Raw genomic sequence first — 27,311 nt, 5'->3', positions numbered from 1 at the left:
TTTGGGATACTCCAACACAGTAGGTGTGTTACTGGCCAGATCACCAGGTGAAAAACAGAGAAAGGGCTTAAAAATAAAATGAATACAGTCACTACAGCTAAGGATTGGTAAGCTGCAATATATAACATTTTTGTTTTGGGTTTAATACCGCTTTAAGACGGGAAAGGGTGGAAGATGGGGACTGCCTATATTGCTCATTGCTTCTCAACCTTTACAGTTTTTCACATTTTATTTTAGGAGATTAAAATTACTAAAATGCTGTAGTCGGAAATCTGTAAGCCTCAATTGATTTTTACGGACTAAAAAAAATCTCTCAAAAATAAGAATGCAGTATTATAATAATTTAACAGTGTACATGAATCACAACTAGCTCTCTATGGCTGAAGGCACACAATTTCTTCAGTAGTCATTGTGTGGCATTTCGTAAAAATGCTTAATCTCTTTTTCTTCTAAGAACAATGATGTCATTCCAATCCAGCAGCCCATACAAAGCAGTGTTTTTTGTAAAGCACAGCTGTGGGCTATCAAGGCGCATTTGTGGTGCAGACAAAGCTAAAAAAAAAAATAATGCCACTTCTCCATGTACTGTATATTTGGAGATATATTGTCGGGGGGGGGGGGGGCACGCTCAACTGGTATTGGCAGCAATAAAGCGTGCATTAAACAGGGGGCCCCCCCAAAAAAAAAAAACAGTCCAAGTAGGGTTGTCTTGCACTTTTATTTAGCAGGGCTGCAAAAACTTTCCATGCAGGAGGGCTTTGTACAGCAAGTTCGTAGCATAACACAAACAGCCACTAACTACACTTAGGTTGACCCATACAATTTTCCTTTAGAATTACCAAAACCATATGTGAGGTCAAACCTAAACAATTTCAATTTGTATGGAATCAGGCAGGCACTTGCACTAAAATGAGGGGGGGGGGGGAAGCATTTGATCCCCTGCTGATTTTGTACGTTTGTCCAATGACAAAGAAAATCTATGAAGGGTGGAGCTTTAAATACTATGTTTCTAACGGGTCTTAACATGGACCTGGATTTTTTTTTTTTTTTATGATCTGTTATTCTATGTTTGACACCTAGTTTTCATTTTTTCCTTTAGGTATTACTTATTTGAAATGATCAGTGAAATGTCACAGTCTTCCCTGTGCATGGTTTCGATTCATGCTAAATGGACCAACATGGTGTTAGTTGATTCAGGTGATATTGGTTTCCAGTTTGCAGTTTCTGCTTATCACCAGAGATCTTAGACGTGGCATATTCAAGGAAGGGTCTTCACATATCAAAAACGAATGTACACATTTTTGCTACAAGTGTGATATTTATTAAATTCACAAGGTGCTGTATATTCACACCGTTTTATCTCTTCTTCTATATATTGGCGATTGGGTATACTCCATTGTTTGCTTGCACCGTGCCCATCAGCTTTCTGGTGGGTACAGTCTTTAAAGCGGCTCGCTGGCCTTTTTTTTCTTTGGATAGTAAAACATTTTTTTTTTTTCTGCCAGTAAATAGCTTATACAGTCCACTTCCTCTTTCTTGTCTGGTAATTTGCCTAGGATAATGACATCATGCACAGTTCTCTTTCTAAGGCCCCTTTCACACTGAGGCGGGGGGCAGCAGCGGCGCTATTTTTAGCGGCGCTTTACCGTCAGAGGTATTCGGCCGCTAGTGGGGCGCTTTTAACCCCCACTAGCGGCCAAAAAAGGGTTAAAACCACCCGCAAATCGCTGATGCCAGCGGTATAGCCGCGCTCCCCTATTGATTTCAATGGGCAGGAGCGATGGAGGAGAGGTATACACACCGCTCCTTCACCGCTCCAAAGATGCTGCTAGCAGGACTTTTTTTACCGTCCTGCCAGCGCACTGCTCCAGTGTGAATGCCCTCGGGCTTTCACACTGAAGAGACAGGAGCGGCTCTTTCAGGGCGCTTTGCAAGCGATATTTTTAGCGCTGCAGCGCCTGCAAAGCGCCCCAGTGTGAAAGGGGTTTAGCTCTCGTGAGAGTTTGCCAGCAAGAGAGGGGAGCCAAGTCATAGGAGGGCCCGTGAGAGCTGCAGAGCTGGATGAGGGCGAAGATAACAGGAGAGTGCAAAGATCTATGTGTAGTTGAGAGGGATGTAGGTATAAAAAAAACAAAAAAACAAAAAAAACAACAGGTTTTATAAAATTTTATAATATATATATATATATATATATATGTGTATATATATATATATATATATATATATATATACATATATATACATATATATATATATATATATATATATATATATATATATATATATATATATATATATACACACATATATACATACATATATACACATATACACACACACATACATACATACACACACATATATACACACACAGTCCTTCAATACATGAACATTTTTTCATAAAAAAATTAAAATTTCCCAAAAAGTGACAGGTGCTCTTCAAAAAGTGACTCGTCAGTCTTTTGTGCTGGTGCTCTTTACAATGCCCCTATAGGAAATGCACTCACCGGAAATCCTCACCCCACACAGCGTTATTGCGCATTTACAGTAACTGCCACTGTGCAGCACTCTGATATCCACGGTTTGCTTTATTCCTATATATAATCCTTCATGCCTCCCACATATGTAGAAGAAGAAAGCTCCTAACGTGTAATACCATTGTAAAAAGTTTTATTAAGTCAAATCAGTGGAGATATAATCACATTACACTGTATGTTAAAAGAAAGTAACAAAAAACAAAAGGAAGCCAGGATAATCCACGAGCCACGGTTCTGACCGGAAGTGATACAAAGACGTTCAGAAACTGCCCCAGGACATTTTTGCGATACGGCACTGCGTTACTTAAACTGACAATTGTGCTGTCGCGCGACGCTGTACCCAAATAAAATAGATCTAAAATTTCTTCATCAGTTTAGTCCAATATGTATTCTGCTACATATTTTTAGTAAAATCACAATAAAGCATATATTGATTGGTTTATGCAAAAGTTATATCATCTATGAAATAGGGGATATAATTATGACATTTTTATTTATTTTACTAGTAATGGCAGTGATCAGTGATTCTTAGCAGAATTGCGACATTGTGGGGGGACAGATAGCTGACACTTTTTTTGTGAACCAGTGACATTATTACAGTGATCAGTGCTAAAAATATGCACCGATACTATATAAATGACACTGGCAGGGAAGGGGTTAACATCAATCAGGGGCAATCAAAGTTTTAAGTGTATTCCCCAATTGTGCTTTCCTACGGGGGGGGGGGGGGGGGGGGGGGAGAGAATGGGCTCACTGCATGGACACTGATCCTTGTTCCTGATTAGCAGAAACACTAGGTCACAATGTCCATGCCTGGCAGACTGCCATTCTGTATCTGTGGGGATCGTAGAGTAGTACAAAAATCAACATGCAAGTAAACCCTTTTTAAGATGAAAGCAAATAGGATAGGGGTGTGTATATTCATTAAAAAGCCTCAGGTATAAACAGGAGATATCTAAACTACATATAAAAGGCTCCTATGTAATAAGACTGGTTCCAAATCCAGTTACTATGTGACAGACAAGCTTCAGTTAAAAAAAAAAATCCTTTACCTCCCCTAAGTGAATGAAATAATCCTTCATTCAGAGAGTCTACAGTGGGAAAAAAAATAAATAAAAAATTCAAAAGCAGGGATTGCCGTTAATGAAAACCATGTCAAAGTAATGTTTGGATGCAGAGATATAAGCAAATCCAAACGTTGTCCCAAATAGGGAAAGTGTTCTGCAGTTCTGTGATAGGATAACAATGCTGCTCCCCCAAACACAGTACAGTGAGCAAACTTGTCACCCTAGGTTACTGGCAGGATCTAGTTAATGGCTGTCTTTATTTTGGCATAAGAAATGGGTTATACTTTCACAAACAGTTAAATAAGGATTGTAATGTATGAATTTTCATAAAATATAGCCATAATGTCATAAGAAGATTTAAAAATGACCGAAGTCCCCAATCACACCTGAGTGACACTACTGCATTGTGCTTTTTTTTCTCTTAGAGCAGTTTTCCACATCTTGCATTCTCAATCAGATACAAGGGCTTGACGCTGCTGGACCTGCATTTTCTCTAGCACATCTAACCGAGTGCATAGTTGCATTAAAGTGGCAGGTAGTTGCTCTGCTGTAGTTGACATGCCTGATACCTGCTGTTTGATAGTGTCCACTTCCAGCCTAAAAGCCTCCTTAATCTGTGCTGCCCAGGTATTCAGATCAGCTTTAGCAGGGAGGGCTCTTATCATGGATTGAAGCCCCTGAGTTGAAATTACTGGAGCAGAGTCTATATGCAGAGGCTCAGCCGGCGCCACTTGATACAGGTGGCCTTGCAGAGGCAGTTGTGGGGAGAGATTACTGCCCAGAACGGTCCAAAGCTGCAGGGTTTTTTGGCGTAGACACTTCCTGCTTCTTCTTAGTGGCGGTCTTAGTCGGTGCCAGAGAGCCGGTATTTGGTACAGCGGGAACTTTCCGACAGGTAGTAGGGCAAGGTATCCCCGCAAATCCTGCTGGGATGGATCACTGGCAGTTTTCTTTGACCTTCGCTGCACAGACATGGATTACCACCCCTGGATGCTTCACTGAATGCTGGCAGGGCTACTCAGTCTGCAAGGAGCTCAGAGCCCAGCTCACCTGTGTCCACTTGGCTCCATAGTCAGCACCTGATGGTGCTTTTTTTCGAGTGTGTTTGGAGCAGCACCATTTATTTGAAAGGGCCATCCTTTGCTTCAAAAACGTGCTAAAAGCAGCTCATGTACCAAATTTTGGACATGAGCCAAGCACCTTTTGCATCGTGCGTCTTTCGCACAGAAGATGCCATTGCACAACACGTGACTGCTACCCATGTTTGGAGTGCCATTAAAAAATAAAGAGTTTTATCACATTTGCAAAAATGTGGACAGAAATCAACTTTACAGCTCAGGTTTCTGCTACGCCCAAATGTGAACAGAACCTAAAACTTTTCACAAAGGTTTTCACAAAAAGTGCTAATGTTCCTAATAAGCAGACAGATGCTCTCCTAAGGTCAGTGCCAGGGTAAATATTTGGGTCATGGTCAGTATATTTTGGGCAGGATTTACTTTTTTTTTTTTTTTTTTAAACACTTCAGCCCCGGAAGGATTTGCCCCCTTAACCACTTCCAGCCCAAGGTAGGTCATATGATGCCCTTAACTTTGTGCGGGTATATCTAAATGAAGCCTGCAGCTACAGGCATCTTTCAGATATCATCTTTTTCAGCCGGCGATTCCCTACACAATAAAAATGATCATCACGGCTGTTCCACTGCTTGGTAAACATCCGGGGCCGGCGGATCCGTTCTTTGACTCACCGATGGAAGCGGTGAGTCGGTAGAACCATGGGGGGGGGGTGGGGGTGGGGGGGAGCGGGGTTTTGGAACGGGACATACGATGCTTCTACAGACTCACTGCTTCCATCGGTGAGTCGGGGAACGGATCCGCCGGCCCCGGATGTTTACCATAGAGATTTCCGGCGGAACAGATGGTTGCCAGAGCATCTATGATCATTCGGAGGCGCCGCCTCGGTTGGGAAGCCGATATTGTTCGTTTTTCTTTATTTTTTTATTTAAGGCTTCCCAGCCTAGAGGTAAGAGGACCGATCATGCCATATTCCTATTACAAGGGATGTTTACATTCCTTGTAATAGGAATAAAAGCAATCAAAATTTATATTTTTTAAGTGTGAAAAAAAAAAAAGAAAAAAAGTAAAGCGCCCCTGTCCCCGTGTGCTCACACGCAAAAGCAAACGCATACGCAAGTCCTGCCCGCAACGTTAGAGCGAGAGCAATAATTCTAGCCCTAGACCTCCTCTGTAACTCAAAACATGTAACCAGTAAAAAAATGTTAAAGCGTCGCCTATGGGGATTTTTAAGTACCGAAGTTTGGCGTGCAATTTTGAAGCGTGACATGTTGTTAGGTATCTATTTACTCGGCGTAACTTCATCTTTCACATTATGCAAAAAAATTGGGCTAACTTTAATGTTTTTTTAATGTGCTCCCTCAACTGTAGGGGGATGGGCTGCCTGGGACATGACAGAGATAGCTGTTCCCGAATACTGGGAACAGCAAATCTCTGAGATGTCCCCTGTCAAAACTGGGATCCACCTTGTTTACAATGGCAGATCCCCGTTCTGCCTCTGTATATAGCGATCGTTGGCGGCCATAGAGAGTCTGCCAGACCCACGGGTCCCGCAATCTTTCATGCACGGATCGAAGTACAGGTACATCAGTTCGGACAGGAGAGCCAACCTGCCGCAGTACAAGTACGGCGGCTGGTCGGCAAGTGGTTAAGGCACATTTTAAATTTGTATCAGTTAGCGTCAGCGTGTTTTTCGTAGAATATATAAAAAAAATAATACGTGCACTATTGATTTTGGGCTGTACTACGGGTACATACAAAAGCCAAAACATACACATGTGGTATCGCAGCGATCATCCAGAGTTGGAGAATTTATTTTGCATTGTTATTTGGTGGTAGATTATGGAAGTAGCAAGAAATATACAGCTAAAATTAAAAAAAAAAAAGTTTCCCCTTTTACTATTATGGGCCAGTTTTCCTATTATAATAATAAAAAACAAAACAAAAATCAGGAGATATCTATTAGTAGTTTTAATGATATGTACAGAAAAATAAAAAAGCGCCTGAAAAGCTCAAGAAAATTGCTTCCCTTTAAAATCAATGAATGTGTTTACACTGGGGCAGTGCGCTTCCATTGCAGCGAATAAAATCCTGCTTGCATTTTTGGAGAGTTAAAAAAAAACACAAACACACACACACACCAAAAACGCACCTTCCCATTAAAAGCAATGGAAACGTGGCAAAAAATGCACACGCGATGCATTTTTGGTGCGGTTTGCGGAGTCACATGTACTTTAACTTCTTCCTGCCTGTGCTAGAGCCGAAAGACGGCTACAGCGTGGGCCTTAATTGCCGGGAGGGCAGCCATAAACCTTATCAGTGCTGCCCATCAGCGTCACCTACCAGTGCCCATCAGTGTCATCCACCAGTGCCCATGGGTGCAGCCTAATCAGCGCACATCAATAAAAAGGAGAGGAAAAAAAAAAAATTCCAAATTTCCAGTATTTTTTCGTATTTTTAGCAAAAAATAAAAAACCCAGCAGTGATTCAATACCAAGAAAAGAAACCTCTATTTGTGTGCAAACAAATGAGAAAAATGTAATTTGGGTACAGCATTGCATGACTGCGCAATTGTCATTCAAAGTGTGACAGCGCTGAAATCTGAAAATTGGTCTGGGCAGGAAGGGGTTTAAGTGCCCAGTAAGCAAGTGGTTAACTGGCCATAACAGCTTAATGGCTGGCTTTCTCATCCTGAGTGGACATCATACTACATCCGGTCAGGAAGGTACCAAGTGACCGCCGTGACCATTTACAGCAGGTCACATGACAGTTGTACACAATGCACCCTTATTATCAGAGGTGGTGGTATTCACATAAGGAGTCTCTCACTTGGGGTGCTGGAGCTCTCAATGAGAATTTAAAGAAGATTGCTTTAATATGTTTTCACCATTTCATGTGGACTTTATTCATTATATTGCACAATTTATATATATTGCGACTCTTGGGGATTGGTCAATTTGATCACATGGTACAGACAGAGCTAATCCCAGCCCATCTGTACCATGTAATTAGCTTTGACGAATCACAGCTAAATCACAACGAATCAGACAGAATGATTCCATTTCATTCAGTAAAATGCTTGCTTATAGCAATGTAATTCACTGCTATAAGCACACAATGTCACCAGTGTCACCCGATCATCAGTTATATAATAACGTTCTACTGCTGACAGTATGTAAAAGATTTTTTAATTTTCCAAAAAATTATGACAAAAAGTTACAACTTAAAAAACAAAAAAAAAAAAAAAAAACAAAACAAAAAAAAAAAAAAACAAAAACACCATGCCTCTTACTAAATACCTTGGACTGTATACTTTCCAAAAAGGGGTCATTTGGGGGACTTGTGTACTGTCCTGACATTTTAGGACCTCAAGAAATTAGATTGGCTGTCAGTACATGGATTGATCAATTTTCAGATCTCTACCGTAGTTCATGGACTCTATAACTTTCCTGCTAAATAATATACAACAGTTTGGGTTATTTTCACCAAAGAAATGTAGCAGAATACATTTTGGGCTAAATTTATGAAGAACAATTATTTATTTGCAAAATTTTATAACAAAACGAAGAAAAAATTTGTTTAATTTTTTTCAAAATTTTCAGCATTTAATTTATTTTGCAAAAAAATTAAAAACCCAGTGGTGATTAAACACCGCCAAAAGAAAGATCTATTTGTGTGAACAAAATTATAAAAAACTTATTCTGGGTACAGTGTTGCATGAAGGTGCAATTGTCATTCACAGTGTGACAGCACTGAAAGCAGAAAATTGGCCTTGTAGGAAGGGGATAAAAGTACCCTGTATTGAAGTTGCTAAAAAATAAATAAATAAATAAATAAAAAAGCACTGAAAGCGCGGTAAATAATGGGGCAAAAGAGCATATGCATTTTTGCAGCGTATCAGTGTGAAAGCAGCCTAACACATCAAATCTGCTAAATTGTGCTTGGGCAACAACATTTGTTTTGCCCTTAGGTGTGATGGGGTTAATGCTAGTTAGGTTTAGCCTGGAATTCTGTTAAAGGAGAAGTTCACCTTTGAAACAGGTTACACGTTCCATCCGTTTTGCGGGGGCTCTGCAATGACAGCCCATACACAGGTGTGGACAATGGAGCTGTAGACCGTGTACCGGTGATCGGGAATGCAATGCTTTCCGGGCTACTGTTTTTACAAATAGAAGGCCGGGTTCACACATATGCAAAATGGATGCGGAGAAATTTGCATGACAGGAGAGTGACCGGCTCTCAATGGAGCTGGTTCACACAGCTCTGGGACGGCCATGGTCTGCATTTAAATGTGTGTCTTCTGGTCCAAATCAGATGCAAATTTAGGTAAAAATTCTGACCCGATTCGCACCTGATTCTACGCACAGGGACGCACCGGTCTCCATGCTGTGAACCGTGGCCACAGCATATGTGAATGGAGCCTAAATGCCAATTAAAAAAAAATAAAATAAAATGTATGTTAACCTCCCTGGTGGTTTTCCCGAGTGTGGCTCGGGGTTAAAATTCAGGACCATTAGCGGTAACCCCGAGCCACACTCGGGATTACATCGCAGGATCCTGGTGCCTCCTTACTTACCTTGTCTCCGGGATCCTGCGATGTCCCCCGCTATGTCTGCGGGCTCCGTCCTCCTCCGAAGCCTCCCCGTGCCAGGCTCCGTTCCCTGCGAGCGGCGCGACGGACGGGGGGGCGGAGCCTGGCGGCAAATTCAAAAAAAGTGTAAAATCATAACACATACAGTACTGTAATCTTACAGATTACAGTACTGTATGAAATTATTTCACATCCCTTTTGTCCCCAGTGCTTTGGCCCATGCCCTGCATGCAGTTTTATATTGCATATACTGTTCTTTCTGCCTGGAAACTGGAGATTGTCCATAGCAACCAAAAAGTGTCCCTTTACGTCAAAAATGGCTTTAGACCAGCTATAAAACACCGATAGTAAATTAGAACACTTGCAGAATTGAGCGATAGTGAATCGTGTGGAAATGAATTTTATTACTATTTATTTTTATTTTTTTTAATTATTTATTTATTTTTATTATATTATAATTTATGTTTGTGTTTCAAACTTCATCATACCCGGGATATCTACTAGACTCTTGTTTGGACAGATTTAAGTGTGTTATTGTTAAGAATTACAGACCTACAATATAAAACGCCAAATTTCCATGCAAAATAATTGTACCGCTTTCAGCACCTAAAATCCGAAATAATCATACCGCCAAGGAGGTTAAGGTTAACTTAGTTCAAGCATAACCAGTCACACACTAGTTGGAGTCACTGCTTTTTGTAATATGTTGTATTTCCATTCTGGAGTGTCTTACAGAATTACTGGACTTGGACACCACTCAGACTTGATGACTAATACCTCCAACAACACAAGAATTGTGTCAGCAGCTATCTTGAATACTGGGCTACTGGTTAAATTTTTCTTTTTACATGGGAATACTGCAATAGTTCCAGATGGAGCAACAGCTGTAGAAAAGGAGGTGGCATTGGGATTCACAAAAACAGAAGTTTTGTACTCCACATAAACCTTATTTTTGGAGTCCATCAGACAGGAATTCGGATACTGCTGCCTGCAGGGGTATTGGACAATGGCAAACAAAAAACTGTAGGCCAGCCCAGAAGAACTCCTCCTCTACATGCCCCAGCTTGTACTATGTACCAGGAGTACTAAGACCAAGATCATAAAACACAGAGGGTTATGGTGAGTACAATAAGTTAAATCTTAATTCCTGTCCATTCGGGGGCACAGGAATTCTGATACTGTAGGAACACCCAAAAGGAGTTCAACTGAGGGGTGGGCAAACCAGCAACAATACTCACAGGACCAACAAAAGTAGAACTGGGACTTGCTGCAGCCCATGAGCTGCATGAAGAACCAACCACTGAAAATGAAGCCAGATGAGACTGAATCTCCTAACAAATAAAAGGAACCTGCCAAAAGCAGCAGGGAGAGGGCAATGAGAGTAAACTTGATGGTCAGTAGCAAAAAAAGTAGAAAGGGTTACCTACCACCTGAGGGGTTTGACTATTGGTATACTAAAAGGTGTGCGATTTATCAGGCAATTATTTCAAAATGTACTAAGATCTTTCCACGGAGTCCTTTCAAATACTGACTCATAGATTTTTCCCAGTACCTCCAGTTAGGCCCCTTTCACACTGGGGCGGTGGGGGCATCGGCGGTAAAACAGCGCTATTTTTAGCGCTGTTTTACCGTCGTTTTTGCGGCTGTATTCAGGCCGCTAGCGGTGCGGTTTTAACCCCCGCTGGCAGCCGAAAAAGGGTTAAAACCGCTCGTACAGCGCGGCTATAGCCGCGGTATAGCCGCGCTGTCCCATTGATTTCAATGGGCAGGAGCGGTTTAGGAGCGGTGAACACACCGCTCCAAAGATGCGGCTCGCAGGACTTTTTTTACCGTCCTGCCAGCGCACCGCTTCAGTGTGAAAGCCCTCGGGCTTTTACACTGAACAAACAGCGTAGGCTGTTTAGGGGCGGTTTGCAGGCGGTATTTTTAGCGCAATAACGCCTGCAAACCATCCCAGTGTGAAAGGGGCCTTAAAGCATGCGTTGACTTTCCAATCTAAGCGGACTAGCTTGAATCTGGTGCCCATGCCACTTCTCAGTTCACTTGCAGATAACTCTGATAAAAAAGGGGCTCATATCTTCCCTGTACAGCTAACTTTTGGGGAATTTAGCAGCTGTAACCTTCCCAGGTTGTCATGGGTGGGAGCGAGACGTAGGTGATATTCCAGATGGCAAATGACAATGACAATCATGCCAATGGGGATGGTAGCGCTGTACCCTACCTGCTACAGCTTGGCTTTCCAGCTCAGCTTAGTCAAGGAGATCCTTGATTGTCTATGTCAAATACTTTAACTTATAACATTGTAAGTGTATGTCCTACAAGGGGGGGAACATTTTTAATAAATTCAGTTAAAAGGGGATTACACTATGGAGTCTCTTCTCTTTATGTGAATGAGTATACAAGCGGCTGTCCCATCCTCCCAGTAACAATAGGATCAGAATGATTGACTATAAGATCCAGCGTTTGAAGCTTATTGCCTAGCGGTGTCTGGTAAGAGTCTGATTCATAGGGGATTTTTTACCCCCGATCACACACAGGTGTTGGTGATGGTGAAAATATTCCATTGTGGATACAATAAAACACTCCGTTTTTTGGACTATTTGAGATACAGTCTGATTAACCTTTCTGTGGACTACACTATCGTCTTATATAGACCGTTTCTAAATACACTAATGACAGCGGAATATTGCCTGTTAATTAGCACTGCCTAGATAAATGTATTCATTTGTATCTTTGTTAATTAATATTAACTGTATAAATTGCATACAGTGGGCATAGAAAAGAATCACCCCCTTCAAAAAAAAGTGATTATTTTACTTTGCAGCCTAAAATGAAGACAGACACAGTTTTTGTTTTATCCTGCTGTACTTACAGCTTTAGAACATCAAATTGAAAGATATAACACCATGTCAGAAAAATATTGCCGCCTGTCTGAAAGATTGCTCTGTCACTGCAGAGGACACTGGGCATTGGCAGGCATAGAAAAAAACTAAAACAGGCTGCAGATTAACCTGGCTCTGACCACAAGTCCCCCTTCCCCCCCACCTTGAACCTCCCTGCCACTATATTACCCTTCCTTGAGTCCCTGCACACAAATCCCAGCGACAAACCTGCCAAATGATCTCCCCTCCTGTAGCCTGCATCCCTTCCAACTGGATCTGAGGCTTGGCAATGCCCTCCTTTTCCGCCAGCACTTGTAAGCAGCAGCCGGCCTGGCATTATAGATGCTTTCCCTCCACCCCCCTTTGTTTTTTTTATTCAGCCACCACTGCAGCACCATAAGGGAAAGGGAAGTAATGTTGCAAAGTGCTTGGGGAGATAGAGGCAGTGCTGGAATGCCAGGGCTTACAAGAAGGGAGCACTGAGGGAGCGCGGGACAGTGATGAGGAGACCGAGGGAGCGCTGGGGATTCAGATTTTACCACCTCCACTATCCTGGCACCCCAAGGTGGCTGCCTTATGCTGATGCCAGCCCTGGGCATGTTTGTGGAGGAAGCAACGTGGCCTTTAACAGGGCACGGGGACATCTTTAATATTGATTGGACCCTGGGAAAACATTTTCTTGATCTGTCTCTATTTTGCGAACATACAATATAGCTTGTTTTGGAGACTGCATCCCAGAATGTCCAACTGCTGAGATTTTCGGGGCCTCAACTGCAGCCCGACACACCAAATGGTTGTGCATATCATTTAGAGCTAGACATGCTACAGGAGACGGCAGACATGATACAGGAGACGGTCAGACATGCTTCAGGAGATGGTCAGTGACGGCAGATGTACTACAGGAGAGGTTTAGAGATTGCAGACATCTTACAGCAGATGATCGAATATATACTATGTCAGCAATCTGAAGGCACCTTCATCCCCATATAGTTAAAAAACTGTCCCTTATATGTAGACCATTTTGGCATATACAAACTGCTCTGCGTTAACTCCAAGGAAAAAAAAAAAAAAAAAAAAAGTGTAACCCTTTTAAAATAATGACCTTTCTGCACAGCTTCTAAAAAGCAAACACAAATGTGCTTCAGCTACAGTACTTACTGCTATGCTAAACAATAAAGCACAGGGAACAGTCTCGACCCCCGCCTGTTCCAATCCAGCCTACTCCAGCCACCTCTTCTGAGTCACAAGTGGAGGTCTGGGGAAGGAGGGCGGGTTACAGTATAGTGCCGAATGCTGATTGGCTGAGGTGGCGGAGACAGAGCAATCCTCACTGCTGCAGCCCAGCAGTGTCAGACAATCCCATCTACTTCCTACTCAGCTGGGCACTGTGTGCAGCGGTGGATACCTGCCGCAGAGATTCCCGCTGTCAGTCTCCCTCCACACTAACCACCGGCAGCTGCTTTTTAAAGACGGTGCTGTCACCAAACGGGGGACATTCCATACCACATTAGGCGGCCCCAAGGCCCCCCGTGAGTGCGAGGCCTTAGGTGGCCGCCTACTTGGAGAGCCGCCTCTGACTGGCGCATACAGGTCAACGCCACTCTGCTGAAGGAGCAGCAGATATTCTGAAGCAGGGATACACCAAACAAATTCAATAAACGATGGGAGTTATTGGTGGCAGTGCCCGGCCTGGTCCTATTCTTACAGATTTCTCTTAGGTTGCTGCAGGCCTGACTTTTTTTTTCCCCGCCTTCCCTTGTAGGGGTGTTCCCCATGCACCCTATCCTTTCAGTCATGTTGACTTTGTGAGATTGGATTTCTGAGTTCTTTATGGATTCAGTAACTCTGCACACCTTGTAGCCTGCTACGTTCCAACTGATTCAGCGCTTTTCCTGGTAAGTCTCATTTAGTGAGGTTAGTTGTCTGGCTAGGCAGTTGGTTAAGAGCCCTTGCACACTGGGGCGGGGGGCGGCGTCGGCGGTAAAACGCCGCTATTATTAACGGCGTTTTACCGTCGGTATGCGGCCGCTAGCGGGGCGGTTTTATCCCCCGCTAGCGGCCGAGAAAGGGTTAAATACCACCGCAAAGCCGGCGGTATAGCCGCGCCGTCCCATTGATTTCAATGGGCAGGAGCGGTAAAGGAGCGGTATACACACCGCTCCGAAGATGCTGCTGGCAGGACTTTTTTTACTGTCCTGCCAGCACATCGCTCCAGTGTGCAAGCCCTCGGGCTTGCACACTGGAATGAAAGCATCAGCACTTTCGGGGCGGTTTGCAGGCGCTATTATTAGCGCAATAGCGCCTGCAAACCGCCCCAGTGTGCAAGGGCTCTTAGTTAAAGAATTTTTGGTTCCTTGGTCCTAGGTGGTCAGGGATGTAAAGGCTCAGGGCCTTGTCTTTAGACAAGCTCGTCTTTTCTTCCAAGACAGCTTTTGTGTTTTAGGTCCACTTTTTAAACCTATTATTTCTAGTTGTATTACCCTGTTCGATATACCTGTTTTGTTGGGTTGTGGGTAGGCCTGTTTCTTTATGGTTCAGGTTTGGTATTCCTTTTCATGCCAAGTTATTCCCCTCAAGTTTACCTAGCTCTTTGTAGCGAATATTCTCCCAGAGTGACATGTATTGCATGATGCATTTCATCTCCAGCCAAACCTTTTGCATTAGAAGCTTGGTAAACGTTAAAGAAGGTGTCAGATTCCAGTAGGGCTGCAAAACTATATCTAGAGAAGAGAGTCAGACATATGGCTTGGATTGGATTGTAGAATCGCACAATACCCCACCCAGTGAAATGCTCTAGTTGGACAGCCAAACAGACTCTTGCATGAGGTATGGCGAGCCACCCCCCTCGTCTTTTGGCTGTTGGAGTATTGGAAGTTTATTTCCAAAATGTTGGCCTTTCCATAGGAGGATATGAAATCAGTTTTTTTGAACCAATATTAGGGTATCCAGACTGGCGAGTTGTATGGCTCATATCTGTAGGAATACGAAGTCTCTATGTGATGAGAACAATAGTTCTGAAACACAAAATGTATAATCTACATACGGTTTGAGACGTCTCGCCACAAGAGACTTTTCCAAACAAGAACCTTGGGAAGAAGGGGATGATTGTATAAGAAGAATTCCTGATAAGAATTATTACCATACTAATCATGTAACCTCATTAGGCAATTATGCTGCTATATTCAAGTAATGTACAATTGTATTAGCAAATAGGAAGTTCAAAAATATGTTAGTTCCAATTGGGGTATAAATGTTGATTATTCATGTTACTAAAATCTGTGCAGGGGTGCTCTGTGTAGGATGCAAGTGGTTCCAGGTGTAAAAGAAAAACAAATTTCTTACTACTTAAGCCTGGTACACACAATTAGATTGTTGGCCAACTGAGCATCTGACTTTTGCAAATGGGCGTGTGCCTGGATCTTGTCTTGCATACTAACGGTACACAATTGTTGGCCAACAAACACGAACATAGTGATGTCCTACGAAGAATTTCAGCTCGAGGGCCACTCTTTGGGCCCCTTCTGCTAATTTTGTGCTTGGTGAGCACTGATTCCGAGCATGCGCGTTTGTACTTTCAACTTTTGTGTGACGGACTTGTGTACTGACCATCAGAAAATCTGACAACAGACCGTTGTCCGCCAAAAATTTACTAGCATGTCATCCAACATTTGTTGGCAGAAAGTTGGATAACAATTGTCAAAAGGAGCGTACTAACGGTCAGATTTTAGGACAACAGTCTGTCAGACAATCCCCTGCCAACAATCTGATCGTGTATACGAGGCTTTAGACTCACTTTTAGGTCTTTTCTACAACAGTTGGTTCAGGAACTCAAGGGGGATCTACAAGGAGGCAGAAAAACAGAGTAAGAAATACATTTCATGAAAAATAAATTACAGGACCATACCTTATAAGAGGTAGAAGGGGGAGAGACACTCGCTGGCACATTTCAGTAAGGCCACGCCTCCAAAATTAATCATGCGATTGGGAAAATTAGCATGCTTCTTTGGCCACACGGAGACCATCCCCGCTGTTTCCTTCCCCGATCTTGGGGCTTGTCATCTGCTTACTGCCAGAGCAGCTATAGGCAGGCCCAGTGAACTTTCTCTCTCACACTGGCATCCTATTACTCACAGAGAAGCCACAGGTGTGGCCAGCGGGTCATTTTTCTTCCTCTACGGGTTCTATCAGTGACATCAAGATCTTCAGCTGCACATCGGCGTTCATGGGGGTACTTGGGCGAAGCTACTCCAGAGATAGGTTGCCATATATCAAGGGGTCGTTGTGGACATGCACTTAGGATGTGTCTCATTCTTGAACCATGGGAGTGCAATCATGTTCTGTTTTTTTATGTCAGCTTAATAAAAAGGTTTATTGTGCTTCCCTCTCCTTGTGTCAAACAAACCTAGCCTACTGCTATGTGGCTGCCCCCAGGAGTGGGATGTTCAACAGGTTTCTGAGGTACATACTTGAAATGCTGGTAAAGGCTCCACTGTGTGAACATCGTTTTTGACATACCTTCTTCTAAGCAGTAGAAGGGGAATGTGATGATTATGATGATTACAAACAGGATCTTAGATTAGAACTAGTATGACATGACCAGACCAGCAACTAAAAAGGTCAGGAATATGGCACTTCAGTCTTCTGCTCCTCAGGGGAAAATAACTTCCGTACAATAATCTATTTTTGCCTATTAAATTATTAGTGATCATAATCTTTGTCAATCACAAAGCTGTTTGTCATCTTGTTTCTCTTGATTTCAAATTAGTTGATATATAATTGCCAGAGAGTGGCTATGATTATTTTAAACATATACAAAAGAAAGAAGGAAAAAAAAAACAACAAAAAAACAAAAAAAAAAAAACACACACATGCTTAAAAAGGAGAAGTCCAGTCTGGGCTCGTTTGGCTGGGTTCTCCTATGGGTCAATTCGTTTTGGACTCCTGTGACCCGTTTTCAGCAGAGAGTGCTCTGTAGTCTGCTTTCTGCTGTGCTGACGTCGCCAATATCAGTCCAGGCACCGTGTCATCCCAACTCTGGGAGTCTAGATCCGAAATGTGCCTGGACGGATAGCAGTCTCAGCCTCTCAGCAAGCCGCTGAGAGGCTGAGATGGTCGCTCCCCGCCCCTTCACAGCTCAGCGCTCCAGTGAGCGTGGAGGAGCAGAGCAGGAGAGCTGCTAATTGAAACGCAGCAGCTCTCTGCTCGGGGAACCGAGAGAACTGAGCCATCGGCAATGTTCGATCGCTTGGTTCTCAGTGCAGAGACGCCAGGGGACAGATGCAGCATCGGCACCTAGGCAAGTAAAAAAAACGCAATAACCCCCAAACCCATACTCCTCTTAAAATTATTCCTTACCGTTCGCACATCAATATGATAATGCCATCTATATAAATGGGTTAAGAAACTGGCACGGTGACAAAAAAAACACTAATCCACTGCTGCAGGGATCCTAATATTTTAAACCATTGTAGTACTCTTTTAGTGTGGCTGCATTTTGTTGGAAAAGCACATTTTTTTCCTATGATTGTGCTGGCTGTTGTTCCTCCCCAGGCTAAAGCCCAATTCAAGAGCATTTACATGGGGAAACAGTACAGTACTGGCCCTGACACCCCCCCCCCCTCATTTTCATTGATCTTGCATCCTGAATTTGGACAAATGACCTCCCTTCCCACCAACCCATACAAACATACTTCTAAAAGGGTTACTGCTGTATGTTGATCTGTAGCGAGAGACTACCACAGTATTAGTAGTCAGCTTATGCGGTTAGCCTGTTTCCCCGAAAATAAGACCTAGCGGGATTGTATTGCAGCCATCACCGTCAATCACGCTAGGTCTTATTTTCGGGGAAACAGGGTAAAGTATATGTATATCCTCACCTTGTAAAACAAGCTAGAAAGCTTCCCACACTGCGTTATGACTAGTGTGGTCAAGCCTGAAATTTGTGTCAGGGTGGGTGCTATAAATAGACCAGAGAGCTGGTCTATTCACAGCACAGCTCTGCACATTCCTTCCTTCCTCTGCGGAGGGGGGTGTGAGGGTTTACATCCACTTTAATGCTCATTCTCTAGATTAATGGTGAATCGTGAAACCAGGTCAGCCGGTTCAACCTCCAGCTCATTCAATCTTCACAGAATCCTGCACTCTGTCAGTCTCCAACTCTCTCCCTCTCTGGCTTGATTTCCTCCCCACACTCTTACTTTCTCTCAGAGAACGAACGATTTTCTTCCTGGGCACTCTAACAGGATGTAGAGGGGCACAATGATGGTGAAGCAGAGCTGACAGTAGGTGGTGGCTGTGAGCAGAAAGCAGCAGCAGCTGCTTAGGAAGGCTCACATCACTTTGGAAGGTGTGTGCTTGCTGCAGAAAGTTACAACTCTCAGGCAACTGAGACCAAACCCACCCACTTGCTATAATGGGGAAAGAGGCTAGAGTTCTATCTGCAGGTTTAACACAAGCTGGCAACTACTTTAGTCCCTCTCCCCGCATTAGAAGGTTGGTGGGGGGCTCAGCAGTCCATCCCCTGTGTCTTTCCTCCAGCACAAGGCAAAAGTAGAGGCAGCACAATGCAGCAGATTAGATTATAGATGCACATATTATATACCCCTCCTCTGTGTGTGGTCTGTCACTGCCCCCTCTCCTCTCTTTGCCCATCAGCCTCACCCAAATATTAATCTCTTTGCTAGTCAGACAGTGGGGGGGGGGGGGGGGCTGTTGGCCATGCTACCTTAGAATGGCAAGGCAAGACAGAGGGATGCCACACAGATTTGGCAATTACAGTCATACTTTTCTTGAATTTACAACTCATTTGCAAAGATAAAGGCTGAACAGGATACAATGTATAACAGGGGTCGGCAACCCCTGGCACGCGTGCCAGACATGGCACGAAGATGCATTTACAATTGCACACAAGGGACATCCCCCTCCCACGCATCGGCAAAGGCAGACAGTAGCTGCGGCTAGCTACACAGACTGATTGTTCCTGACCTCATTTACCACCCGCCTCCAGTCCTGCCCACCGTGACCTCACTCTGCTTGCCTGTACTCAGCCGACACTGAAGTGGTGTTAATCAGGGCTGGATCCCCACACCATCCACAATGGATGCTGTGCCCGGTCCGTAAGCTCCTCCTCCCGTTCTCAGACTGCAGTCAGCCTCTTTACAGGACATGTAGAGAAGCTGCTCCTTGCCACACTGCTCACAGGCAAGAACAGAATCTTTAACCAACACAACCTCGATCTGCACAGTGTACATCTCCACACTGTTGTAGTTCTCAGATCGGAAAACAGCCAGTATCACACAGACGTTTCTGTAATTTATTCTGGGCTCATTTCACTCCTGCTTCATTCTCTCTCTGTGTGTATACATCTCTCCCAGCCACAACCTTGCAGTAATTCAGACGGTCCTTGCACCGATCCTCCTGCCTTATTCCCCATTCACTTTATCAGCTCTTCTGTTTATAATTCTGCTCTCCTCACATAAATCATTGCCTCTGATGTCAGCTCTGGGCATTCCACAGGAGTCCACACACCCTTCTGTGCTGACACCCTTTCCATCCCAGCAACTGGCCTATCAAAATCATGCACCTAGCACATTCTCTGCAGCCCTTCACTCTGATCTTCATGAACTCATACTATGAGGGCTCATTCACACTAGTGTGGCGACTGGCAGTTTTCCACACTGAAAGACTGCCAGTCACTGCTAGGGCAGGTAGAATACAATTGTTTTCTATGTGCCCTGTTTACCCTTCACCGTGCTGGTTGTGACGCTGGTTGGGGGCCGGTGTGTATGCGTGCGGGTTGCTATATATTGACCCCCCTGCCATAGTCCGGGTTGCCATGGATCAGACACGCCACACTCCACTACAGCGGCTCACTCCTTTCCTTTTTGGGGCACATGTAAGTCATGATTAGGTTACTTTTCGTTTTGATAGCTAGTTTTTTCTTTTCGTTTGTTTTACTTTCATGCAAAACGGTACTGTCTCCGCAGTTTGTTACATACTTTCACACCTGATTTTACCATGTTTGGAGTGTGACTACATTCTCACTCCAATTTTTGTTATTTGCAAGATGTTCTATCTGCAATATTCTTCTTATTAGTTAGAGATTAACCCCCTCCTCTTTCGTACTTTTTCTACTTTTTTATTTATTATTCATTATTTTTCATTCTTTTATTTTTTACCTATTACTCCTCATTTTTCATCATTTTTTTATTTTTATATATTTCATTTTTATTTTCATATTTAATTTATTTTATTTTATTATTATTATATTTTTTATTTTTCCACCCACCATGACTGACATAGCGATCATGCATTTTTTCATTCTAGGTAGTATTTTATGGCGCATTATTTGGCTTACCATAAATACTGGCAACCTGGTTTATGTGCTCAGGGGTGGCTTGTATGCGTCCTGCCGACACACGACCCCAGAATAGCTCAGCTCCCGTTTTGGACATTTTTTCTGGACCCTGGTATCATACCCGATATACCCTTACGTACTGATTTACATGTAAGTACTTAGGGTGGGCTCTCCCGCCCCCCCTTCAGCATAACTACTCATACTTAGACTAATCGCACTTTATCATTTTTTCTAGACGTCCCTAGGCTATCGCCCCTGATGAGTGTCTTTCACACGAAACGCGTCGGACATTATGGGACGCAGATATTATGTCTACAATATACTTTCACCCCAGAACAACTTTATCTGTACCATGTTTTTACTGTTTACATCCTTATTCCCGGTGCAAGTACTGCTGCAACACCATATGTATACTATGAGTTTTTCTGTCTTGTCTGTATGATTTATCAATTGTGACCACCATTTGGCACCAAACGGGTATATATTTTATGTACTCCTGATGTCTGTATTACGTTCGCACATACATATGTGCTTGTGAATATTTATGGAATGATATTTATTATAATGTCTTTTATAGATGTGGTTTATGTTTTTGATATGATTGTGCATTTCATGACGATCAATAAATATGTATTTTCATCCAGTCATTCCCACGGTGTCCATGACCTCATCTTAAAGTCCCACTTTCCTCATTTTAGTCTCGAACTTAGGGATGGAGGCACACCACATATGTGCCTCATCTAAAGTCCCAAATCCCCCCCCCCCTTTGCCTGTTTACAATGCAAAGCAGAGGTGCAGTGCAGTAAGCTGCTATAAAATGCAGCCATGCTAGATTTTATCACAGTGCACTGGATGGCACTGCATAGCAGCCACAAACAGTGTCATTTTGTTCACTTCAAAAAAAGTTGAGAAAAAAAAGGGAACTGTGTGATGTGCTAAAATGTGCATCACATTACTCCCTCATTGCCAGCTTACTGTAACTAAAATAGACACCTGCCTGCACACTAACCTGCTCTGGTTAAGTGTGCGGGTAGTGTGAACAAGCCCTCACATAGGTCAGCTGCACTTAAATGGGTCACATTTATCAGATCGCAAGAGGGATAATTTTTTCCTGGATGCAAAGCATAGTGGCAGCAGCATGTGTATACTCCCATATGGCTGCCTTTGCAGCTTGAGGGGTAGTAAAACCTGGGTTCAATCACTTTTTTTTTTTAACAACCCCCCCTTTGGGCTCATTCACACAATGAGGTGAGGGCTATAAAAAGCAGGCAGTTTACTGGCCCCAGTCACCCACCTGAATAGGGAGATGGGGCTTCTCAGGGCTGTACACATGGTAAAAATGAAATGGCTTGTCACCACAAATGGGGCTGCGCCCCAACTGCCTTGCAACCACATGGTTGCAGTGCAGTAGGCCATCATTTTCAGGGTTAAAACAGCAAACACTAGCAATGATAGCCATACATCTGAACTAGTCTTTCAGCCCCTTCCTCTCTGAGCCTCCCTAGAGCCTTTTCGTTTCATGCACCTTCGGAGCCTAGCTCCCCCCTCCTTCATCCCACAGACATAGTTGCCAATCAGTCCTCCTCAAACAGACAGGGCTGCAGCAGCATTTTTTCCCTTCCAGTGACACCACAGAGCATTCCACAAACATTCCATATATTGGAAACATTATGTCACTATTGTTTTCCATTGCCCTGGGCACCAAATGACCTTGTCCTGGCACTGGGTGCAGGAACTTGGGTGATCTGAGGTACGAAAGTGCAGAAATTGGGCTAATCTGAAGTGTGATGGTGCAGGAATAAGGGCTGATCTGTAGGGTGAAGGTGCAGAAATTGTTTCTGTAGGTTTAATGTGCAAGAATTGGGGTTGATCTGAGGTGTGAAGGGGCAGGAATTTGCTGTGATCTGTTGTGATAGTACAGTATTTTGGACTGATTTCAGGTATGAAGGTGCAGGAATTAGTGTGATCTGAAGTATTTAGGTGCAGGAATTGGGGTGTTTTGTGGTATGAAAGTGAAGGAATTGGGGTGTTCTGAGGTGTGAAGGTGCAGATTAGACTGATCTGAAGGTGCAAAGTTCAATGTTAAAATGTATTATTCGTTGTTTATAGCATTTCCTTTATTCAAATTTCTTTTCATGATCGAGAGTGTAAAGTTGACTTTTCTGTAGATGACACTCTATGCTCAAAAGGTTGCCTACCCCTGATGTATAATTTCAAACTGAAATAACCGTTTCTCTTAAGCACTAAAGCAGTGAGAGTCGCCCATAGGAATTTTGTGTAATGCTCAGGAGCTTTTGCTATAACTGAATACCAGACATGCAGCCAAGAATTTTCATGTAGGTTCTACCTGTTAGCATTTATGCGACTAGAAGCACTCACTGATTTCAAACTAATGGCGGAACATTCTATCCACCAGCCACATAGATTTTGCTCATATAGATATCTGCCTCACAAGAACAGCTATCAAGCAGCCAATATATACACACACAACAGAGACTTTGCTGTCGCAAGGGAGCTAGCATTCCAAAGTCCACTCTTCAGCCATGGTTTTCAGACCTTGCCTGGTACTGATGTATTCAACAACATTCAAGTAAAATTAAACTGCTTCATTCGCTTGTTTGTCTTGCTTGAACATAATGCTGGCCATACACTTATTTTTATTATTCTTAGCGAATGTAATCAATCAGCATACTATATCCCGCCCCCATAGTGTTGAGCAGGAGGAGGACATGGCGTAAGAGGGAGGGGAGTGTCATTTATCACTGTGTATATGCTCATATGTGTGGCTCTATAGTTATGTGGGCTTCAAAAGATAAAAATTTCAACCCGCAGTGGAGACACAGCAAAGGTGGGAGGGACAACTGAAGGCAGAATCAACCAGGTATATTTTACTCTACACAAAACAAATTCTTTAGTGGTGGCTTTGTCAGCATGCACACGGTTTACATGAGAGCTAGAGATATATATTACTAGGGACAGTCAGCACAGGTAAATTTAGGCAGGGCTATGCTGCAAGCTAGGCCTATCTGTTTTGATCTGGGGGCTGGGAGTGGCTAGAGTAGCAGTGGGTGTGACCACCTGTGCTCTAGTTCTGGGGCACCTCCCCTGCTTCCAGGGAGAAGATTCTGGAAGAGGGGCTGGGCATGGAACTGGAGTGGCAGACAGCTCATGTGGGAGCCCTGACTAATCCCCAATTGGTATTGGCAGGGGGCGGGCCTCCTATATAGGCTGAGGTGATATGCCACTGGGGGGGAGTGGTCGGTGGAGTGAAGTGAGGAATGGAATACTAGGCAGCAGCAGGTCGACACCCCCCATCTTCATCAGTCACACAGTGAATGATGAGGAGTCCTGAATCAGGGAAGACAGTGGTCATCAGCCCTGTCCTCAGGGCCCATTAACAGGCCAGGTTTTATGTGTTACCTTGAGGAGATGCAGACTAGAATACTGCAATCACTGAGCAGCAAACAATATCACCTGTGATGCATTTCAGTTATCTTGCAAACCTGGCCTGTTAACGAGGCCCTGAGGACAGGGTTGATGACCACTGAGAGAAGAGACTGTGGGAATTTGTGTCAAGTGGATGTGATCTCTGAAAACTCACTTATTCAGGGAAGCCTATCCCACACCCACCTAACAACCCCATCAAATCATTGCCCGCATCTTTTACCTTTTGTACCACCACCCCCCTCCCTTTAGAATGTAAGTTCTACGAGCAGGGCCATCCTGTCCCTTCTGTATTTTACTGTAATTGTGCTATCCTTCCTCTACATTGTAAAGCGCTGCGTAAACTGTTGGCGCTATATAAATCGTGAATAATAATAATAATAATAATAATGTGGCCTGAGGGCACAGGATTTGCAAGTTGGGCTGGCTTGGAGCAGTAGTCCACCACTTAAAGACATGCTTTTAAAACTACTACGCCTTCAGGGAGAGGTGCTGCAGGCCTCAGGCCTAGTAGCAGCGAGCAATCAGTGCCTCATTATTATCTCTCAAAAGAAGATGTGACATTACTTTAACTCAGTAACATTAAGTCTGTGCAGGAGGTGAGAGTTCTAAGACCATCATTTTTATATGGTCAAAAGTGATGTCTTCATCCTCCACACGGTGATGGATGGGGAATTCTTAGAAGGAATAGTATGCGGAGGTTAAGCAGAGGAGGAGAAACGGTCTGCATGGAGAAGCAGGAGGAGATTCATACTCAGTATAAATGCACATCCACTATTCTGGCTCGAACTATGTGCTGTTGTGCTTAAATCTTAAAATATGATGGCAATTATAGATTGTATGGGCTTCCCATATCCCTATCCAAGTTGTACCCCCCCCCCCCAAAAAAAAAACAACAAAACCAGTAAAAAAGACTGTTCATTGTCTCTGGAAGTGATGTATGAAGTCTGGCAGTGGGGTGAATTGGTGGATTGTTTGTTACTAGCGGCAACTACATCGATAGAGATAGATATATAAATACGTTTTTTTGCCAACTCAACCCAATGCGTTTCACGGTGTTGGATGTCATCAAGGGCACAGAGTTCAGCAATCGGGGAGATGCATTTATCTAGAAGGTAACCATGGGCACCTCACCCTGACACACCGCTCCACCAATCTCAGTCATCAGCCACGTCATCAGCCGTGTCCAATCACGGCTGATCACGATGTAAATAGGAAGAGCCGTTGATCGGCTTTTCCTCACTCACGTCTGACAGACGCGAGTAGAGGAGAGCCGATCGGCGGCTCTCCTGACAGGGGGGGTCTGCACTGATTGTTTATCAGTGCACCCCCCCCCTCAGATGACCACACTGGACCACCAGGGATGCCACTAGGACCACCAGGGAAGGGGGCAACATGTGGATGGCCAGATATGTACCCCATGGCCATCCACATGTGCAAATTTTGCCCGATGTGCCAATCAGTGCCCACAAATAGGCACTGATTGGCACCGGTATGTACTAACAGGCATCAGTGATGCCCAGCAATGCCACCCATCAGTGACATCAGGGCAACCCATCAGTGACATCAGGGCAACCCATCAGTGACATCAGGGCAACCCATCAGTGACATCAGGGCAACCCATCAGTGCCACCTGTCAGTGCCCATCCATGCCGCCTACGAGTGCCCAGTGCCGCCTACAAGTGCCCACCAGTGCCGCCTACGAGTGCCACCTATCAGTGCCCAGTGCCGCCTATGAGTGCCACCTCATCGGTGCCCATCAGTGCCGCCTTATCAGTGCCTGTCAGTGCAGCCATATCAGTGCCCATCATTGAAGGAGAAAAAACTTACTTACAAAAATTTTTAACAGAAACAAAGAAAAACTTGTTTTTTTTTTTTCAAAATGTGTGGTTTTTTTTTATTTGTTGCACAAAAAATAAAAATCCCAGAGGTGATCAAAATACCACCAAAAGAAAGCTCTATTTGTGGGAACAAAATGATAAAAAATCTGTTTGGGTACAGTGTAGCATGACCGCGCAATTGTCATTCTAATTGCGACAGTGCTGAAAGCTGAAAATTGGCTTGGGTAGGAAGGTGTATAAGTGCCTGGTATTGAAGTGGTTAAACAACTGCACACACAAGACAGTGGAAACAAAGTACAATTTCCAGTAAATGTAAGTAGTGATAAAATAAAATTATGGGAGTAAGCTTATCGAAAACCTAAATTCATAGTTATAAATACTAGATGGGGAATGTTTTGATCCATGGAATCAAGGAACTTTTCCCCCCTTTGCAAGAAAGTTGGCAAAAGTTGCTTAAGAGTTTTTCTTGTCTTTCTTTGGACCAAAACCTCTGGACTTTGTCAGAGGCTACACATGATGGACAGGTGTCTTCTTACAACCTAGTTAATCATATAACAGTAATCTTGTTTGCTTCCATCTATCACCGTTTTATCAGCAACTCCACCTGAGATCATTTATGAATAATATGTCTTTTTATAAAAAGCAGCCATCGGTTTGCAAAGTTCACATGAGCTATTTATCAGGTTCATCATTGCAATTAAACTAAAACAAGAGGGGGGGGGGGGGGGGGGGAGCAGGGACAGGGTGCATAAACCAGGTACAAAATACACCTAGACATGTAATTTCATGTTTTATGTCATACTGCACTGGGATTTAGTTTGCGACTATAGCAAGCAGACCCACCCACTTAGCAAGTAGGAAATAACCGGAATGTATGTGTCAGTTTAAACAAAATAGTTGTACATAAAACTATGTAATCAAGTTTGTCAAGTTCTTTGCAACTCCTATAATTTATCTCAAGAGAAAAGTTTGAGTCCTAATCTGGAATTACACCTTAAACAATATAAGTGTGCATGGCTATGCAAATCTCAGACATAATATGAATTTTATCTTGGGCCGTGGGCAGAAATATCCAGTCTGACCAACAGACTCAATCTGAGCTCTGACAATATTGTTATGAATGCATGCATGTGTTTGTCAGCCTTGTTTTTCATACTTCTCTGATCATTTAGGTGGCCATACCAATTTTCCTAGCTATCACAAGAATACACCTCCATCTAAAGTGTAATTAGAAATCACTTTATGTTATGTTCAATTTCTAATTAATGGAGTCCAAGAGTTTTAGATAAATAGCGTTAAATGACAATTGCCATCCCCCTAAAGATTCTTTAGATACCTGTAGATTGTCCCTATGCTTGCAGGGCAAATTTTTCTTCTTCTTGAGTCTGTAAGGAAACCGCTATCATCTGTAAGGGAAAAACACAGAAGGTTAGGACTCAACGGAGCGATCTCCCGCTGAGCGGATCCGCCCTGTGTGAAAGGGGCCTTAAAATTACAATTAAAACTAACATTACCTTTGCCCA

At 43.4% G+C, this 27,311-nt stretch overlaps 1 protein-coding gene across 4 annotated transcripts in view; it reads right to left on the bottom strand.

Annotated features, from left to right (window-relative positions):
• LOC141112433 (uncharacterized) overlaps window positions 1–27,311 on the bottom strand; it is a 94,941-nt gene that overhangs the window by 48,245 nt on the left and 19,385 nt on the right. For 2 of the 4 annotated variants that reach the window (XM_073605284.1, XM_073605287.1), the window contains exon 2: window positions 27,125–27,194. The exons of 1 other annotated variant lie outside the window; for it this stretch is intronic. The gene's annotated coding sequence lies outside the window, so the exon portion shown is untranslated. Of the gene's footprint in view, window positions 1–15,940; window positions 15,987–27,124; window positions 27,195–27,311 lie in introns of all 4 variants that reach the window. One more of the 4 variants, XM_073605285.1, reaches the window with a different exon arrangement.

This window comes from Aquarana catesbeiana, linkage group LG11 (genome assembly GCF_042186555.1).
Source record: "Aquarana catesbeiana isolate 2022-GZ linkage group LG11, ASM4218655v1, whole genome shotgun sequence".
NCBI classification, from domain to species: domain Eukaryota; kingdom Metazoa; phylum Chordata; class Amphibia; order Anura; family Ranidae; genus Aquarana; species Aquarana catesbeiana.
This window is presented reverse-complemented; position numbering and strand designations above follow the sequence as displayed.